At 44.3% G+C, this 20,320-nt stretch overlaps 1 protein-coding gene across 3 annotated transcripts in view; it reads right to left on the bottom strand.

The window, feature by feature from the left end:
- Positions 1-20,320, bottom strand: part of ESRRB (estrogen related receptor beta) — a 135,589-nt gene that overhangs the window by 82,823 nt on the left and 32,446 nt on the right. The window contains exon 2 of one of the 3 annotated variants that reach the window (XM_050975426.1): positions 16,966-17,066. The exons of the other annotated variants lie outside the window; for them this stretch is intronic. The gene's annotated coding sequence lies outside the window, so the exon portion shown is untranslated. The remainder of the gene's footprint in view (positions 1-16,965; positions 17,067-20,320) is intronic. 3 annotated transcript variants of the gene reach the window in all.

Below are 20,320 nucleotides of genomic sequence, written 5' to 3'. Positions count from 1 at the left end.
CCGGGGGGGCCGCCGGACCCGGCACCGCAGCGCAGCCGGCGGCAGCGCGCAGCCCCGGCCCGGCACCGCTGCGCTCCGCCGGGACGGGGCGGGAGTCCCGGTCCAGGGCCGCAGGAGTCGGGGCGCAGTGCGGGCCGGCAGCCGGGCTGCCCCTGGCACGGCGGCAGGGACTGCGCGGGTGACACGGATGACACGGGATAGCGGCTCCAATTCGGTCCCGCCGCGGGAGCGGTGGCAGTGGCGGCGCACGCGGCCCTTCCCTCTTGCCCCGCGGTCTGTCTCTGTGGGCAGCAGCTAGAGAGTTTAGGGGTACGCAAAAACTTGAGGTAAAGAGTGCCCCGTGGCTGTGGACACGGGCGTGCCTGCGGGCCGCTGTGCGCCCACACAGCACCCCACACGCGCGGTACAGGGCACCAGCGTGGACTGGAACACGCGTGTCCCAGGCGCTGTTACATGCAAACACACGACTCCACAAACACTTCGTGCACTTGCAGACCCGCGTCTCAGCGCGTCCACAGCGCTGCACTCGGAGCCATCTATTTTCCCATGCCTATATCCATTGCCACAAACGTGTGCAGAAGAGCGCCCGAATCTCGTTTCAAAGCAGTGTAATTCAGATGTCACTTCAGTGCAGTTTATGAAACCACACTGGAATAAGTCGTGGCATGTGAGATCCCAATCAAGCATTCGGAATAATAGCACACATTCCCAGGCACAAAAAACATAGCTACAAACCCTCAGAAGTCTTCACAAACATCAAAACTGGCACATACAACTAATTTCACGAAGGGCACATTTTCAAAGCTCTGCATGTGTGCCGACTGCTGCTAGAGTCTGAGTCCTTTCACAGTTCCAGCACGCATTTTGACACACAACTGCACTGCATATTTACAGCAGCACACCAACACCTCTCTGAAGGTCCCTCTCCGCAAAAGCATGCGAACCTCTCCAGCATGTGCCTGCCACACGCAGTCCTGCACTGAATGCCTGACTCACAAGGAGCTGCACTAAAGATTCTGTTTGCCCCTTGCTATCTACTCTCTGCCTTCCAAACTGCACTCACAAACCGCACTTGTATTTCTCCTATGCTTCTAGCTCATGTTTAGATGTTTGCTGCTCAAATATGTAAAAATATTCTTGAGAGGTAGACAAAAAACAGAGGCCTTTCTAAAACAAAATTATATAAAACTATACTTGGATAAAAGCTCATGCTCTTATGCCAGGCAAACAAAAATTTTTTAAAAAGTAGAAATCAGGAGGGTATTTCTAGATATAAAACCAAGAATCTAATTTGAGGCAAAGATGTACAACACCAGGAGAAGCAAAGGGCAGACTGGAGGTTTTTGGATGATGGAGGTAATACAGAATAAAAGAAAAATAATAAGAATAAAAGAAAATGCAATGTGGCTCAGCTCTAAGCCATAAACATAGGTTAAATGAGGCTACAACTTTTCATACAATTAGTATTCGTAGAAACTTGAGAATATTTGGAAAAGAGGAATGTGCACATTCAAAGCCAGTGTTACTATCTCCTCTACCAGAGATCCTAAATGCATATAAAATTATGGTGTGCCTAACTTGTCCCCAGGCCATGTGAGGACAAGTTACATGATTCTGATCACCTACCTCTAAAGGATGTCAAGACAGCGGTCTTTTATGGTAAAAGGTACACATGAAGACAGCACAGAAAACAGGTTAGTTTTAAAAAATGGAGACAGAGAGAAGATGTGTCCGGTATTAAAATACAGCAGAGAATCAGATTACCTGAATGTTGCAGGTGGCACAATTCAGATTATACCTTTTTCCTCAACCAGAAGTAATACAAATGAAACATATATACATATACCTTTGTACACTTCAGTGATATTTCACCACAGTAGAAACTCTTAAGATGCTTTCAATGTTGCAGAGACAAGAGACAAGCTTTAAGAAGGCATTAGCATTAGTAGGGCCTAAGGTTGTAAGGAATCTCACTACCTCTGAGAACATCTGACCAAGTAGAGGCAAGGACAAAACCAGCACCTTTGTGTTTCCAACAGAAGGCTGAGGCCAGAGAGGGACTGACTGCTGACTTAGTGGCCCCGTTACAAAGATTCCTATTATGCAGTAGGGTGAGAGGCAGGAAGAGGCACACAGGGTCAGGGTTTAGGCAGACTACAGTTCAAGAGCAGTCAGGGTGTTTGCAGTGAGCTGATTTTGACAGAAAACAATTTTCTTCAAAAAGGTGCACCCTGACTGGATCCTGAGTGTGCAGAGATTAACTCTGGTGTAGGCTCTCAGCGAATGGGAGGCCAGAGTGGGAATGGCTTGGCAGGCAGGTCCTGCTCTCCCAATAGCTGATGTTTTAATTTTGCACTTTAACTTTTATCCAGGCTGAGGTGATGCAAGCAGGGAGCCATGAGATTGCCTGGCACAAGGTCCACAGGGCTGAATTAACTGATATAAACAGTACAATAGTGGGTTTGTACACTAAAATGGGCTGTTGCTGACAGAGGACTACCTGGGTGAGTTGGGCATTTGCAGAGTGGTGCAGAAATGTAATATTAATCTCTTCTGACCCAGTGCAAATGGACAAATTGAGCTTCCCCTGCCTTGAGAGTAACCTGTGCAGAGGTCTGACCCTTCCTTTCTGAGAAGGACAGAAAGGAATAGTCTCTGCTGGCTGGGCTTGATCTGCCAACCTGAATTTGCTAAGAGAACAAGAGTCCTGCAAGCTGGTTTTGGAAATCCAGAAGGTTTCATCCTTTGCAAACCTCCACACAGAGCTGTGCTCTTCTCACAGCTTTGGCCAATTTTTTTTTCCCCCCAAAGAATAAAGAAGGAAACACTGATCTCAACATGACTATCCTTCAGATATGTGTGGGTTTTAAAACAAGTTCCAAGACGAAGTTAGAAAGGATTGTGAGATTAAGCTGATAGATCTGGAAGCAAAAGAGCTCTGTTAGGGTAAATCCAAGGCAGAACTCCACACAGAACAGAAGCACCAGGCTTGGTTTGTGAGCACAGCCTTTGTTTGCTGCCCTGACCAAATCCTCCCCTGGAATCGCTGCTCTCTCACTGCAGGAGGGGCAGGAGGGAACCATCCTGGCCAACTCTGTCTGTGGCCTCTGAGCAGAGCCTACCCAGAGGTGATCTGGTAAGTGCCACCCTTTGGGATGACTTTCGTAAGGCAGCCTCTGGTTTTGAGGTCACCTGTTCTCCTCAGACATTGTCCCAATGCAGAGCAACAACCCTCCATCAATATTAGCCTTGGACAGATCACAATCAGAGCACTGCAGGCTGATGGAGTGATAGGCAGTATCAGTTCTTTGAGACATGCAGAAAGAAAGGAGGAGAGGAGAGGAGAGGAGAGGAGAGGAGAGGAGAGGAGAGGAGAGGAGAGGAGAGGAGAGGAGAGGAGAGGAGAGGACGAGGAGAGGAGGAGGAGAGGAGAGGAGAGGAGAGGAGAAGGGAGAGGAGAGGGAGAGGGAGAGGGAGAGGGTGAGGGAGAGGGAGAGGGAGAGGGAGAGGGAGAGGGAGAGGGAGAGGAGAGGGAGAGGGGAGAGGGAGAGGGGAGAGGGAGAGGGAGAGGGAGAGGGAGAGGGAGAGGGGAGGGAGAGGGAGAGGGAGAGGGAGAGGGAGAGGGACGAGGGAGAGGGAGAGGAGAGGGAGAGGGAGAGGGAGAGGGAGAGGGAGAGGGAGAGGGAGAGGGAGAGGGAGAGGGAGAGGGAGAGGGAGAGGGAGAGGGAGAGGGAGAGGGAGAGGGAGAGGGAGAGGGAGAGGGAGAGGGGAGAGGGAGAGGGAGAGGGGAGGGAGGGGAGAGGGAGAGGGAGAGGGAGAGGGAGAGGGAGAGGGAGAGGAGAGGGAGAGGGAGAGGGAGAGGGAGAGGGAGAGGGAGAGGGAGAGGGAGAGGAGAGGGAGAGGGAGAGGGAGAGGGAGAGGGAGAGGATTGTGATATATGTCTCTAATTTTCCTGGCTCTTCCAAGATATAATGGATAAAGACTTTCTTTGAAGACTTTTCTCCAGCCTGTAAGGACCAATCTGGTTTTGATAAACTGATATTTCACTTTTAAAAAAACTTTTATCATGGAATAATGATCAACTTTCCAGCAAGTTGACTGATTGATTGACAGAAATTTCATTTGGTCTAATATAGGAGTAACCTGGAAATCATGCCAAACAAACTCTTGATTTCACTTGCTGATAAGGAGGGTTTTTTTATCTTTTTTTTTATTTTTTTTTTTTTTTACTAAGAAAAATACAGAAGAGGAAGAGATCTAGTTACTTTTAGGGTTTGGGATAGTTTTTTTCCCCTTTTATGAGGGCTCTATTATTGTATTTGCACAAGGAAGTGAGTGAAATGCTGTAAATGCTGTCTGTACAGGGCAAAAAAAGATAATAATTAGAAGACCTGAACTGGGCTGAGCAGTTTTGTGTATACACTTTTTTATCTTGTCTGCTGGGAAAAGAGGAGATTGATGACAAGAAATCTTTCCCAGCCTGTGTCTCATTCAAGTTACAGAGGGGTCATTGGGCTGAATTCAGAAGACAAGCCTTTCACACCTTTGAGGCCAACAGAACTGCCTGACTTCACACAAGTCACTGTCACATGCCCTGATCCCTTTGCTTTGCAGGGCTAGCAGCCCTAAAGAGAAACTTAGGTACTCTAAACACAGGTCCCTGATGGCTGGTAGGCTCTTGCAGACCAGTCTTCTTTATTTAGAGCCCTATTCTATTTTCTCTTACTCACCCAAACAAAACAGTTTGTTCTCCCCACCCAAAGCAATATCTTCTTTTCTACCAAACTCCAATAGATTTTTTTCTGTAAAGACCAAATTGGCCTTGCAAACAATATGCTTCCATCTAAAGGTATCACGATGAAGCACAATATCTGTTTAAACAGAAAAAAGTTTTCATGTTGTGATTTTCAACCAATGAACACCCATCGGAACATCCTTAGATGTGCTTCAAACACTGCCTAGTCCTTAGAAAATGTTATAATTCACAACTTATAGACTGCCCAGTCCTACCATAAAGAGGTTGTGTGGCTTGCCCCAGATCAGTCTAAGCAGATCTGTAGCACAACAGTCTGAACATAAGTGTCTTAACCCTTACTGTCCTGCTTTAAATGAGAATTCTCTGTCCCAAAACTGTGACCTTAAATTCTGTGCTTGGATATGGTGCTAGGAGCTCTGTGCTACAGTGTGACACAGTGCTCCTAACAGTGTTAGGATCCTGGAGTTAAGACAAACATAGTCTCTACATTGCCAATGAAAAATCAAGGCTTTCTTTTAATACCCATTTATAACTTTTTTTCTTTTCATATATGGCCAGTAATGATTTGTGTGGTTGTATACCCATTTTTGTCTTTGCAGTGTTAATAGCAGGACTCAGTTCTACAGCAGAACATGCTCCTGCTGACATCTTAAATAAAAGTTCACTGCAGAGACACTCATGCCAAAAGACAAACCAGGCAAAGGAAATCTAAATTTTGTAAAATTAAAACAGCATCAGAGTCAGAGGCAGATGCAGAGTATTTTATGAAATGGGAAAGAATAAAGACAATCAGAAGAGAGACATTTCTTTCCAGATTACGGAAGAACTTGTAATAACAAACATAGAGAGGCAGGGGAGGAAATAATATAGCTGGGATTATGCCTTCTGCTCTTACTTGCATCATCAGTTAGCTGGGGTATTCAATAAGAACTTCTATCCTACTTGCCCAGAAACACAGCAGTGTATCTTCTTTCATGTTTTGGTAACCTACTCCTTAGTCAGTCTTTGCCTAATTGTTGTTTAACAAGGTGGACAGGAACCTTCCTCAGAAAAGACAGGTAATTAGAGAGATAGGTTGATCTTGTAAGCTTAGAAATATTTCAATGAAGAGCTGTGATCTAACTCCAAATTTGGATCTGTTGGTGATCTTCTTTCCATGATATGTTACACTAATCCTCAGCTGGTTTACTGGGTCAGGCAGATCATGGCCAGGACCTTGACTGGAAAGGGATTTTTATTCACACTCACACCTACACATAATTTACTGGCACCATAACTGCTACTTCCTCTACTCTTAAAATTCCAGCAAAGCAGAAATTAATCCTTCCCCCTCCATGATCCTAGGTGTCCACAGGGCAGTAGCTGTGCTATTTGCTCAGCTCCCAGGAGGAAGGAGACAACATGAGGCATCAAGGAATCTTTACCTCTGCTTAGCTGTTGCAAATCCTCACAAGCATGGCCTTCCTAGTATGGTGGTTCATCCTGTCAGATGGGACATAAAGTCAAAGAGCATCTGTTCAGCTTTAGCTTTCCTAAAATTACACTAGCTTCAAGTGCACTAGCTTCAAGTCTGGTATTGCAGAAGGCCAAGGAGGATGGTCAGTAGAACAGGGGGTGCTTGTTCATTGCTCTGATTTGGGGAGATGATTAGCTGGTTTCCTGTCCAAGCCCATGCACTCCAAGCCCATCCATTCTAATCACCCCAGGACCCTAATATTCCCAGTTTCAGCTTACTCACTGGACCAATCAAAAGAAATGCCTGTCTTGTCAGGAGAAATAATGGTTACTCACTCTTATGCTGCATGCCAAAAATGAAAACACTTTTGGCATGTGCATTGATAGTGTCGAGTGTCTCAACCCAGAAAAGGAGTGGGGCCTAAAGAATTAAAATTTTTCAGAGTTACTATTGGTAAGAAAGTAGGCCTACTGAGGGTCAGGCAGTGAGGGTGAAGGGTCATTTTTCCATGTCTGTGACGGAAACACATGCAAGATAACTTATTTCCCAGCAACAGCAATGAGGTTTGAATACACTGATGTGACAAAAAACAGTGGGTAAGTGTGCAGGTTCCTCTTAGCTGGGTTCTATGGGTAGGTAACAGAGTTATTTTAGAATATGAGGTAGGCCATTGTAAAGAAGAAAAGCAGTGAAAGGACTTTTCTTCCCTGGGTGTAAGGAATGAAGAAAGCAAGGAGAAAGACCTTCCTTTCCCTGCAGGAACCTCCATCTGGCCTCATCTGGGCACAGTTGATAGAAGAGTATTGACTTCACCAGGTCAGTCAGGCCAAATACAGAGGAGCTCACCAACAGTGGATCTATACAAAAGTATTTAACGGTGAGATGAACCTGCAGGTCCCAAGTGACATTAGCAAACTTGATATAGATTCTGTCTGGAAAAAGCAGAGATATCAGATGATCAGGACTGCTCTTCTGGTCATCATCTCCAGCCTCAGAATACTCCAGTTTTAACAGTAATGAACTACAGGTTTTGGCTAGGACCACACATGACAGGCCAGCTTCATTCTGGTATGCTGTATCAGCAGCACAACAACCTCAGCTCTCCTCTGCTCTGAATCTCCAAACAGCTCAGTTAAGTAAATGATTTTTTTAAAGATTTGTTCTGTACTAACTCAAGTGTTTGTAGAACAATGCAGATTTTTTACACAGCTCCCTCTTGAGTTTATTTATTACTTGAATAACATTTATTTCACTTGTTGGACAAAACAGCAAATTGCTGTGGCGATTGATCAATTGATTATTTGATTAGATAGCTTTGCCAACAAACCCCATCCCAAGCTTAACATACTTTTAAGTACCATCATGAGTTACATATCTGCATTTCATTCAGACACCTTCAAGTAAAGTGCCTTAGGAAACCACTGTTCGGTCTACAAGTCATTAACATTCAAACACTATGCCTACACACCATGAATGATCAAGTTTTTGCAGTATATTTTCAAAAAATAAAGAGAAAAAAATAACAAGAAAAACAATCCTTGCTTATACTACAAAGCATCACTTAGAAGAGGCAGTGCAACTCAGGACCATACCTGCACAATATATGAACATACAGTGTCAAGAGAGTAGCCAATCATGAAGAGACAGATGCTGGTTACCAGATAAAAAAGCTCTTCCTTGCAAAGGAAAGGAGAAGTTTCACCAGCTCAGTTCTAAGTCTGTTGTGCTGCTCTGTGTATTCCAAAAGACAGCGATCTTTCTCACGAGTGGAAGTACAAGCCCCTGGACATCTTTGAAAGGCTGTTGTTGAATGAGTTACAAGTCTTAAAATTTCTTGGAGATCCCAGCACAGAGGCAGTTGTGGGCAGCAGTAAAATCTTCTCCTGACAGACCTGAACATGTGTCACTAGATTTCAGCAAAAATACCTTCATCCTTCATAGTCACGTGTTGCCAGCTTCACTGTTCCTATGGCAGCAGTAGAAAGGATTGTTTTTCAGTTTCATTGTTAAGGCAAACTCAAATCTCAGTCTCATGTGGTTGGAGGGTGACTTTGGTGCTGCAGCCTCCTAGCAACAGGTCCTCTTGGTCTCCACATTGCTTACAAAAGAAAATCCAGTATTGGTCTTTTGCTAATCTCTCAAACACCTTTACTTTAGTGGTGATCAATGACTACCACTGCCTCCTCTCTCTGTTCTTCTGTTGAGCACAGCAATCTTCCATTAAACATTTCCAGTCAGCTGAACTCAGTAGTGCTCAACTCATCTTTTAGGCCTTGCCCCCCAACATTTGGCAGTATTTCATAACCACTGCAGTCAGTCAGCAACACAGTTAAGGGTAGGCTTTTGTGATGTAACTTCCAGAAGGTGTTGCTACCAGGTTTATCCTGGAAACCATAGAGTCTGGGGACAGCACTTCTCTTTGTTAAACACATTGCTTTTCCAGAGTATCAAGAAGTTAGACAGAAACAGATGAGAAGGAAGACGGTGGGAAAGACTTGTCACTGCTTCAGATACAGAAGTCCACCTAACCACCAGTGATGCAGCGCCCAGTGGGCCCTGCCTTGCTAATGAAATAGAAGGTTCTAGGCAACAATACCACCTTGAGATGCTGCTTTTTTTCTAGCAGCTCTTCTCTTGAGGATACTCACTAAAGCGACTGGTCAAGGGGGATGTTAACACCAGCAAAAAAGATAAGTCATTAGCCATCAACCATTTGGGCTGAATCAGCCCATTTGGTGCTGTAACCATAGGCAGGGCAGCTGCACTGCCCCCCAGACAGACTAGTGCCTCTTCCAAAGGCACTGTGGGGATGACGGTCATCAGCCTGCACACAACACAAGGCTGTGCTAGTACACATCCCACAGGACAGCTGTCCAGCACTGTAAGGATGTTCAGATCACGCCTTGCATGTCCTACTGCCAGGCAGGTAGGTTCTACTGGCGGAGGTAGTGCTAATACTTCCCTACAGACAAACCTAGATGACACCCATCAGAGGAGCAGTAGGTATCTCCAAGGGTTGCACTAGGTTACAAATCAAGAACATTTGGGTTTGACTGTCCACTTGCTATTTAGGGAGTATTTTTTTTAATCTGCTACAGTTTGTACACACAAGGTACCAAAGCAACAATATAAGGTCTAAATATTTGTCAAGCTATCAAATGTCCATTAATGAGATGCTTTAAGTCAGCTGAACTGAAAAGTGAGAGCTTACACTCCTAACTTATGTTCCCAGACTTATACCTACACACTGTGGAGCAAAGGATAAGCACTCAGATGTCTCAGTGATTAGCTCTCACAACAGTAAAACACATCCCAAAAATATTGTGTCTTAAGAGTAGTGTAAGAGTTATTAAATGTTTGTGGGATGTCCATGAACATCATAGGTGTCCCAGTGCTCTCAAGCAGGGGTCAATGCTATCTGCAATACCCTTGGAGGGGTCCTGTAGAGATTTGTCAAAATAAGGCATGGGACAGCCTGAGAGAACCAGAGAACTGTGGCTTTGCTGGTACTGCTATACTATTCCACCCAGCCAAAACCCTTGACACAACATAAATATCCCCCAAATCCCTCTCTTTGAAAGAAGAAATTGTTCCTCTAAAACTAGGATGAGAAGCTGGGTCATCAGATGAGGGCAAAATTGGTTTAAAAGCCATTAAGAAGAAAGCAACCTAGGCATTCAGGAGCAATCACAGCTGCTTGGGCTGATCAGGAGAGACAGAGGGAATTATTTATTTATGGACTTCCTGCTCTCCCTGAGCGGATCTCTCCACTGGGGAAGCTTTAAGAGGAGTGGGGAGCAGAAGGCAGGTGCTGCTTGGAGTCCTCCAGAGATTTTCCTGGTCTGGGCCTCAGGAGATTTAAACACAGTTCATGCTCAAAGCATCCTGGAGCCATCAACTAATCTTTCTCAGAGCAGGAAAGGCAAGCAAGAGCATCACAGAGATCTCTGCTGGGATGAAGCACATGGACAGCCCCAGGCACCCAGACTGCCATGCAAGCTTTGCACAGCTTTCAGCAAGATCCCTTTAGAGCAATAGTGCTTGAGTACACAGCCATTTCTCTCTTCTTGTGGTTCAGCTGCTTCCCTTTAAACACAGATCAAGTGCCTCTAGGGACCCAGTAAGCATTTAACAGACCTGCCTGATGGAAGGACCTCCAATGAGAAAACCAAGACCTGAAACTCCCAACAGACATCCTCAATTCAATCCACATCTGAGAAAGCAACCCTGAAGTTACATGCAACCAGATTCTAACTGCACAGAAAGCATGTCAGTCTAGTCTGTATCCAAAACTCACCTAAACATTTTGAACTTTTAAGGGAGGAAAAGACTAGTGGAGTAAACATGAATAAATATGTGAACTGAAAAAGGTCAGCATGAAAATACAGAGTTATTGATATGGTATTAAGAATTCCTTTTCAAGATGCAGTACTGTCTTTCTCAATGCAATTTCTTAATGTTTCCCAAAACTGGAGGATGAGGAGGAGTTATTCCCTAAAATCACAGTTGATAGTCTTTTATCAACTGCTCTCTAAAAGAACACACTTCAGCATTCAGAGATGACCCTTCATAACAAACTAAAAAAAAGCTGTAGAGACAGACAGATCTGCCCAGTCAGCCAGATCTGGTAACTGTCTTCTTGTTCTGGCCTGGTCAGAGGGTCAGAGAAGGGTACAAGGGGGTGGAAACTACCAACCACTACCAGACTCTTTCACTAGAAGATGTTGCAGAACTAGTGTTAGAAGAGGGTCACTGATGGGGATTGAAGAGATTATGAGAGAGGTACAGCCTGCACTGTGTCAATTCATGTCTGCCTGCAATTCATTACTGATGAAATGCCAGAGATTGAGATGAAAAGGGCAGGAGCTGATGGCAATCTACTGCTTTAGACACATCTCATTCAACTATCCCAGTTTATTTATGCCCAGCCTCTGCTAGTATATTTTGCATTACTCCCCACCAGTAATGCTTTTCCTCAACTCTGGTCTCAAATCAGTACATTGTTTTGTGCCATTAAAGCTACTGCAAAGGCAGTTGTGGTAGCAAAATAACTCATTATGCTTTGGGAAACCTTTGAAAAGGAAAGGACTGAAGAGCAAGAGAGTATCATCTTCATCAAGATCAGTGATCCAAGGCAACCTCAACATCAAAAAGAACAAGATCTAACCATGAGGGTGTTTCAGTAAGTCCTAACTGCCTCCTCCCCAGTCTGCTCCTCCCCACACTTAAAGGGATTTCTGCTACTTGTAAATATATAAAACCAGATTTGTTCTTGCAGTTTATATTCCTCCAAACAAAGGGCAGTAAAAAAGGGATCCGTTTTCCTTTCAATAAAACAGGTCTTACTTGGCCTCTCAAAGGAAAATTTTTGTGCTGCCCATTCAGAGATAGGCTATGTTTTTAGAGTTGTGTAACCTTTGCTTCCCGCTCTGGAAAGCACATCATTAGGCACTGACAGCTACATAGCCCTGAGAGGGGAGTGCTCCAGAGATGGCTGCATCCCCCAGGGACCTGGAACCAGCAAGCCAGGGCTCTCCAGGGAGCTGTTCTGCTTTGACCATTGACTTGTGGCTTTACAGGGCCAAACCAAATACACTTCTAGTTCATAAGGGCTGGGGTTTTTAATTTGTATGCTTTAACATATGTTTTTTGAGAAATTCAATTCAACCCTTAGTTTGCCAAATACAGCTTTAGGTTCTAAAATCCTTCAGACTCTGTAATGTCATTTGCCCCTTCGTACTCACATGCCTTTTTTATTTCCCTTTGAACTTGCTAAAAGAAAAAAAAATCCATTTTGATTCTGTTCCTGGCCACTCGACCTTGCTTTCAGAACATGGCACACCAGCTTCCCCTGCCACAATGGTCAGATTACAAAACCAAAATAAGAACATTTCCCTCCCTACTGCCTGGGCGCAGGCAGCCCCTGATGGTATTAGTGATGCCCAGTGTTCACCTCCTCTCGTTTCAGGCTTTCTTTGAATGAGAATGTTACCACAGTATAATTCAAGGTACAATTTGAAATAGATTAACTTAAGCTGGTGCAAGAGGCACTCATTACTATCGAAATTTAATCTGTTTAGACAACCAATGAGCAAAAATGAAGCATCCTCAAACTGGCAGGAGAGCATCCACAATTTGGATTTTCAGTAGTTTAAATGGATTGTTCCAAAATCAATGCAACTTAAAGTGTACATCTTACTTGTACAGAAAATATATTCTCTGCACTGAGGAAACAACAGCACTGGTGGAATAAATGACTGCCTGTCCAAGAGTGCAACACCCATTAATGACTACTACAAAGCAACAGGAAGAAGCAGCTGGGGAGGTAAGGTCATTTTCTTGCCCACAGCCTGTTAGGAAATACTGCGTTCAAATTGACTGCCTACAAGCACCCAAGAAAGAGCATCCAGAAGTGACCGCCGGGTAAGAAAAGTTTCAGAGACATCCCAGTATCTTCAGGATCCTCCCAGGCAAGGGAGGGGAAAAGAGGGAAAAAAAAAAAGCACATGTGGGTGCTGCTTTGGAATGTTTTCTGCTGCTCATGCAGTCCATGCATTACACAGAGGTGCAGGGTTGCAGTCAGCAGAGGATGCAGACTGATTCTTGTAAAGCAAGCAGTGGACAAAGTACATCTTGCAGCACTCCTGCCCTCTGTCCCTGCCATCCAGGGCAGCCCACAGAGCCCTATTATGAAGAAAAACCTCGCAGAAAATGCAACAGCCTTTCAGCCTTTGTAAGAGGCTGGGGCCAGAATCCCCTCCTGTCAAGCAGCTCTCCAGCCCAGGATGTGACTGCGGCTGGCGAAACGTGTTAGCTAATGAAGATTGAGGCAGGCAGGCAGAGACATCCCTTCAGCCTGTTAATCCACTTAGGGAAGGAGAAGGGAGACCTGAGCTGAATTCCTCTGCTCCCTGCAAGGGACTCTACTGTCCTGGCTTTAGCACTCTAGGCAGAGCAAATCCAGCCAGAGATGGGCCATGGAAAGCTCTGAGTGCAAGACTAGAGCTTTTGGGAATACAGGAGCAAGAGCCCAGGCAGGAAACCACAGTCCCTAGGGAGAGAGTCAGGGCAGGATTTTGTGTCCACTGGGAATTAAGGAAGTAAATTGAATTTTACTTGTCCTCTCATTGGGAGAAAGCAAGAAGGGCATATAAGTGGACTTTTACACAACAGCATGGTAGGGAGAACAAACACACCTTACACGCTTTTCACTGCCCTAAAATGTTTCCTAAGAGTCAGATTCCTGGGCTAGCGAGTGAGAGTGAATATCTGCGCCCCAAATACCTTCCCAAAAGTGACAGTATGCCAGCATTGCCTCGCGTCTGCCTAAACTGGCAGCTTGTAGGAATGATGGCCAGGAAATGTCAGATTATCCTTAACCACCAGAGGGTGCTCCCCATCTCAAAGACAGAGTCAATGTCACAGATGCACCCAGACAGCCAGAGGAGCCCTGATTTCCAGCAATCGTGGAATCCGAGCAAGGGAAAAATTAGAAAATTAATAATAAATAACAATTAACAGTTCCGATCCTGTGCCTCACTTCTGTTTTCCCATCCCTCCTGGCCAGGCAAGCTAAGGCCCCCCTGTCCCATTTGTCCTCTGTGTCCTGCTCAGTCAGGTGATTTTCCTCACACTGAAGATTAAATCACTTTTATTCATTCCTCCTGGATCATGGATGCAGAGCAGGAAATAAACACTTTCTGCTTGGCAGGTCTGTAAGAGTGAGACTCCAACTTCCTGCCCCTGGGCAAGGTTAGGATCATAGCCTCTGGTCAAACTCAGTTTTTTGCAAATGAAGGCTTGACCTTACTCCTGCACTGCCACAATGGTGTGAGGGCCACTAGCCCTTATGTTCAGGTTCATTTACCCCTCTCTGTCCTAATCTAGTTCTCCAGAGAGCAGAGTGCCTGTTGTGCAGGGATGCTTCAGGATGGTGCTTTAAAATATCAGTCTGGGGGCACTAATACTATCAATAAGACACCTGTAGGCAAAGACTGTTTACTTTGGTAATGCAGCGACCTACAGGCTCCCTCCTTCTCTCACTGAAGGGAAGCAGAGGTGTGTGGCTAGGGTTGAACATTCATGATCTGTGCACTGGGCAACACACCACCCTGTGCCTCAGCCTCCTGCTTACATAGGTTAGAAGTAATACCCAAGAGTTGCATCATATGTGGAGAACAGAGCAGGATGAAATCATAATGGTTGTAGTCCACCCTGAGATTCAGAAGAGAGCTTAAAGCATGCCAAGTAAGATCAGACACCTATGCAAAACAGACCAGCTCTGCTGATGTGATTGGCATAACATCTGTTTGTCCTAGCCCCAGCTTACTTTGATAGTCCAGGTCTGTATATTCCACGGGGAAAACAGCTCTCATTGATGGCTCCCACCCAGCACATGGGCTGCCTCTTGCTGCCTGATCCCTACAAGAACAGATTGTTATATTTGTTTTAATTGTTCTTTGCCCTCCTTTTGCCACTAATGCCAGGCCCTGCCTAAGGGGATTTGTGTGAGAGTTCCTGCACTTGGGTACCCTGGCATCACTTTTTCATGTGTTGTCTTTAAACCACACAGTACATTTATCTGATGAAACTGTTAAAACTGAGCAGTTAAGCCACTGCAAATGACACTCATTCAGTCTCTTACACAGGTTAAAATATGTTTGATAGGATTGGCTTACTTTATTTCCTGAATGAACCATAATCTGTAGCACATGTGGGAACCAGTGCTTTCCAAGTCATAAACCAGCCAACAGCAATACTAGTCATCCTTGGGAGAAGCATCACATTCTACAGCTTAAACAGGCCAACAAATTCTTCTTCGAGTATTTGAGATAGTTAATAAAGGAGAAAAAGGGGAAATATAGGAGAAAAATATTTTATGGCACATTTTTTAGACATCTTGGACACCTGCAATAGACAACTCTAATCCTTACAAACAAAATGTCAGGGATAGATGAAAAAGGTCTACTTCCTCTACCATTCATAACATTCTCTCTTCAAATTACAGCAAATATCAGGCATGGAAAGATTAACCAGCATTAGGTTTGTACACTGATCATCCCAACACCATTAACCTTTTACTTCTCAACTTGACACATTTTAAAATTCTGCATTGCAGTCACTACATAGTTCAAAGAATCAAAGAATGGTTTGGGTTGGAAAGGACCTTGAAGATTCAACTTAATTCCAACCCCCTGCCATGGACAGGGACACTTTCTATTAGACCAGGTGGCTTCAAGCCCTATCCAGTCTGGTAATGAACACTTCTAAGGATGAGGAAGCTACAACTTCTCTGGGCAACTTGTTCTAGTGCCTCACCACCCTCACAGTAAAGAATTTCTTCCTAAAATCCAATGTAAATCCACCCTCTTTCACTTTGAAGCCATTCTCCCTTGTCCTATTGCTACATACCTTTGTAAAATGTCCCTCTTATATTTGTTTCTAAACAAGCACACAAGTAGTCATTAAAATTGTGGTTATTTAAAATTACATGCTTTGAATGTTGTATTTTTGCATACTTGCAGTAATTCCTTACGCTTTGCCATTCTTCCTGCATACATTACAGCAAAAACTTCTAAAGAAATTTCCTAGCCCTAGTGACATTGTCCTCTTGCATATTGCTGCTGGGGGACTTATTGTTTTAATTACTGTTAGTAGGCTGTAAGTTCTCAAATATCCCAAATTCCTTCACTGTTAAGAACAAGAGCATCTGAATGTCAGTTTTGCTCATGATGGCAAATTACAGGGTCAGATCTGCCTTTCTCACTCATAAATCTGCACCTCAGTGGAGATTACAACACGTGGAATAAATAATATAGAACTGAGCAGGTTTTGACTACCTGCATTTAGTTGATCTGCAGCTACCTGAAATGGCAGCACTTAATCCAAATGGAAAGGCTGGAACAAAATGATCTTAAGCTCATAGATCTGCAAAACTTGACAGGACTCAGGAAACAAAGACAAAAACTATGTGCTAAATAGAGGAGACTACAAGTGAAGTCAAGAGTTAGGAAAAACCACAATTGTGTTTACTTGTGAAAAATACTCTTAACCCTCAGGTACATATGTATTATTTCAGAGTCCATAATTACAGGATCAGGGGTTTTTTTTCACAGTACCTCATCTCAGACTGCACTCAGAAGGGATTTTTCCTATGTAATGAGCAGCTACTTGAGATGCTGGTTTCTGCTCATTGTTCAGGGTGTGGCCCCAGGCCTTATTTACTGCACATTATTTAAACCTAGCTCTAAAGATTTATTAATTTCCTTATGTGTTTTTCTATGGGTTTGTCATTACACTGTCCAAGAGCTTCACTACCCCAAGATCATTTATTTCCACATATTTCTGTGAGAGGAGAGGGTATTTTTATTCCCGTTTTGTGGATGAATGACTGAACACGGTGTTAAAACATATCTGCTAATTCTGGTTGCCTACTCCAAGACACCAACACCCTGCCTGATCGGTGCTAGTATAGCACCTTGGGTTTAGTGGACTCTCATTCAGTTAATTTGCAGCTTTAAGCACTCAATGTTTCTGTAATAAAAGTCCTTTGGGACCAAAAGATCCCCTATAAAATAAGGAATACACAATTAAACAACCCCTGGCATAGCAGCTGCTTCAAAAAACCCCAAAAGCTATCATATAGAAATGGTCACATACGAAAAGAAGTCAACTGTCAGGTCAGAATTTCACTGCCTCTACTGTAAAAGCTTCCCTTTCTTTCCTGCGGTCCCTTGTCTCACTCAATACACACCTGACAAATGAGGCAGGGGTCCTACAGATGGTGTCTTTCACTGTGTAACTCTGATTTACCTCAGAGCAGGTCCATCACATGCAGTGAATGAGGCAGGGGTCCTGTGAAGGAAACAGCACACGGTGATGTAGCTGAAACATGAGTTGTATAAGACACACAGTCAGGGAGACAGAATTGCTTGAAGAGGATAACTGGTCTTTTTCAATCATTCAGTTTTTGTATTAGTACCATTTGAAATGCCATTTTTAGAGTTTGTTGTTACTTTTACAGCAAAGAAATTCTTACAGGAAGTATAAAAATGACACTTTTGTGGATTATCAGGCGGGACGAATCCTTCACTTGGGCCACTACAGCCATAGTAACAGAGTAAACAGGCTGCAAAGGCAGCTCATTCTCCTTCGTGAAAACTGTCATGAGGAGCATGAAACACTGAGTGAATTTCAGACCCTGGTGATAGCTGAGAAGTCATGATGCAGAGGCTCCTCTAACCATTCAATCCAAGTCATGCCTCTCTCCTCTCTAGCCCACCCCAGCCCACTTTCTTCTCTTCACTGTCTCTGCCTTCCCATGCTAATCCTTTCCTTTGCCCTCATCTCCCCCCTCCAAACACTATTCCCCCACACTCCACAGCCTTAGCCTCTTGTTCATCTATATAACTTTTGCTTCCCCTCCTCTCCTTTTTGCCCAGCCCCCCTTGCACTGTCTTTCCAGTCCTGTTTGGTGGCCCCACTTACTGACACTAGCTGATTCAGAGCTTAGCAAAGAGGAATCTTCTTGATTTGTTTCCAAATGGAAGGAAGGCATAATTCAGGATGTTTTCTTTAAAATATAAAAAGTGCTGTTTGGATAATAATTTCAACAAGAAATGGAAAGTAGCAGTGATATAATCAACTGAAATTAAACCCCCCTGGATGCAACAGTAAAGAAAAAAAGATGGTGCTACTAGTCTGTCTGTTGTATGAAGCAGTGGAAACAGATAAAAACTAAGGAAGTTGGTTAAGCAAGAAAGAGTGCTGCTGCCATCTTTTGAAGACTTACTGTGGTTGGGTATTTCAGCATTTGGATGGCAGGCCTTTGAAGGAATGTGGAGCACTTGTACTCCGTTGTAAACTATCCTGGTACCTCACAGATGTTAGTGCTTATTTGATAGAGGCACCTGCACACATCTCAAGCTTGCATCAGCTGGACATACATGTCTTAACATCTCACAGTCATAAAAATAGGGCTAGGACCAGGTCAGGTGTGAGATGTATCCTTCCATCCCAATGGATAATGCTATGGCAGCATTATTCTTTCAAAACAGGCTAGAAAAATATCTGTCAAAAATGTTATCCCTTCTCAGACAGTCTGTTCTAATGCTTCTGTATCAGCACCAGTTTGTAACATCAAACTGAAATCTGCCACATTGCAATTAAAGCCCATTTACTTCTAGCTCTGTCAACATCAGACATAGCAAATGGCTTTAATCACTTCCTCTTGCACAAAGCCTCTTACTATTTGAAGATACATTCCCCAGATCTTGCCTAACATCTAGATTTCCAAGACAGAAGTACTAACCTGCCTAACAGAAACGAATTAGCACTTCAGTCCCTTTAACTTTACTCCTGGGCATCCAATTTTGTCATTTGGAAGGCCAGAGAGTTTATAGGAACATCCAGAACAAGGCTGCAACTGGCCTGCTGGCTTGCGGTAGACAAACCAAATTTCCCCTCACTTCCAGGGAAACTAACTGTAGTTTAAAAAAACAAAAAAGGGAGAGGGGTGGGGAACATGAGAGTGTTAGCCCATTCAGCATATCTCCCACCTGGACTCAATTTCTCACACATTTTCAAAATCTTGATCTGGAATTTTGGGAAACTTGAGAAGATCTACTCTGATAAATCAAGTCTATCATATGTTACATTCTCTAAGTAGAACAGCAGAATTTCTTAGCAGTCTTTGATGAGGCTGAGAGCTGTTCCTGTGTCCTTACGTCCAGTGCTGTGCCTTGAGTACAAATCAGGCAGATTTAATATAAAATGGTTCCCTGGAAACTGGAAGCCCACATTCTTGGTGCACATAGGTATGAGTGCGCACAACAGCCAGAACTGTGACCAGAAATGTCATAAACTTAAAAATGCGGGATTTAATATTAATTAGATAACACAGATTTGCCTCCAGTGTTACAAACTGTGAGCTCCCAGAGCAGCCAGGAGCCATTCCATGAAGATGGGAAGCAGAGGACCCTTCTCTGCCGTAGGTGTTGTGGTGGGGGAAGGCGAGCTGGCAGCTCAAAGGCACAAGCAATGGCTCTGTACTGTGTGTTTGCACAACTGCTCGGGAGCGCATCCCTGGGTGATGTTATTCACAGGCCTTGGCCGACAGTAAATAAGACAGTGGAGCTTGATTCATGAGGGATGACAGGAAATCTATAATGTGTGGGCTCTATAATCTGCTCGCTACTGCGTAGCAAAATGAAAGAACAACAGTCCAATTACCAAGTCCTTGCTGATCCCAAGCACATCCTCCAGATCTTGTTCTGCTCAGAGCAGTGGGAGTTCACTGGCAACAACAGAAACCAAGCTCTGGCACGCGTCATCTTCCATTTTGGGATGGCAAGAATACTTTGGAAGCATCAGACTGCCTTACAGTGGATAAAAATGCAGCCAAGACATTCTAAGGATATGATCTTCAGAGAAAATTTCTGCTGAGTTTAGTTCACCATAGGACTGTTCTCGTGGACACCAGCTGCTGCACTCCACTACAGGCACTGTCTGCCCCAAGGGGCTGGATGAGCCAGGGAGCAGTGATCTACCCAGCCTCTTGCTCTGTGGGGGACTGTGAACACCATTCCCCTGTCATAAGACAAAACAATCACAAGGTAGCTCCACAAAACTGAAAACAGGGCTATGATCCCACAGGACACAGCAGCCGGGATACAAATGATGACCAAAAACCACCTTAAGGGGAAGGAGACAGAAGATGGGAGGGGTCTGTGTATTCTAGGGCCAACCAGAAGAGGATTGGCTGAAGCTAGTATTCATATCAGGTGCAGAATTGGCCCAAAAGACAGCAGGGATCAAGGCCATGTCAGAAGCAATCACAGAGCAGACTGTCCTCATACCACCAGTGCTGAAGACACATAGAAAGATGGAAGAAGGTTTCTTTCAGACAAAACAGCCATGGTGGTAGTGGGAGGGAGAAGGGCTGACAGTTCCAGACAGAAGGAGAAGAAAATAATTTTGATTCCTACTGTGCAGTGCCAGAAAATCCACAGGGAAGCCCAGGGCTGGGAAGGCACTGGGCCAGTCAGGTGAGGATCCTGGTAGCTTAGAAGAGCAAGCTCTCTAATTTTTCTCTAACCAAATGTATGTTT

Source organism: Serinus canaria, chromosome 5 (genome assembly GCF_022539315.1).
Source record: "Serinus canaria isolate serCan28SL12 chromosome 5, serCan2020, whole genome shotgun sequence".
NCBI lineage: Eukaryota > Metazoa > Chordata > Aves > Passeriformes > Fringillidae > Serinus > Serinus canaria.
This window is presented reverse-complemented; position numbering and strand designations above follow the sequence as displayed.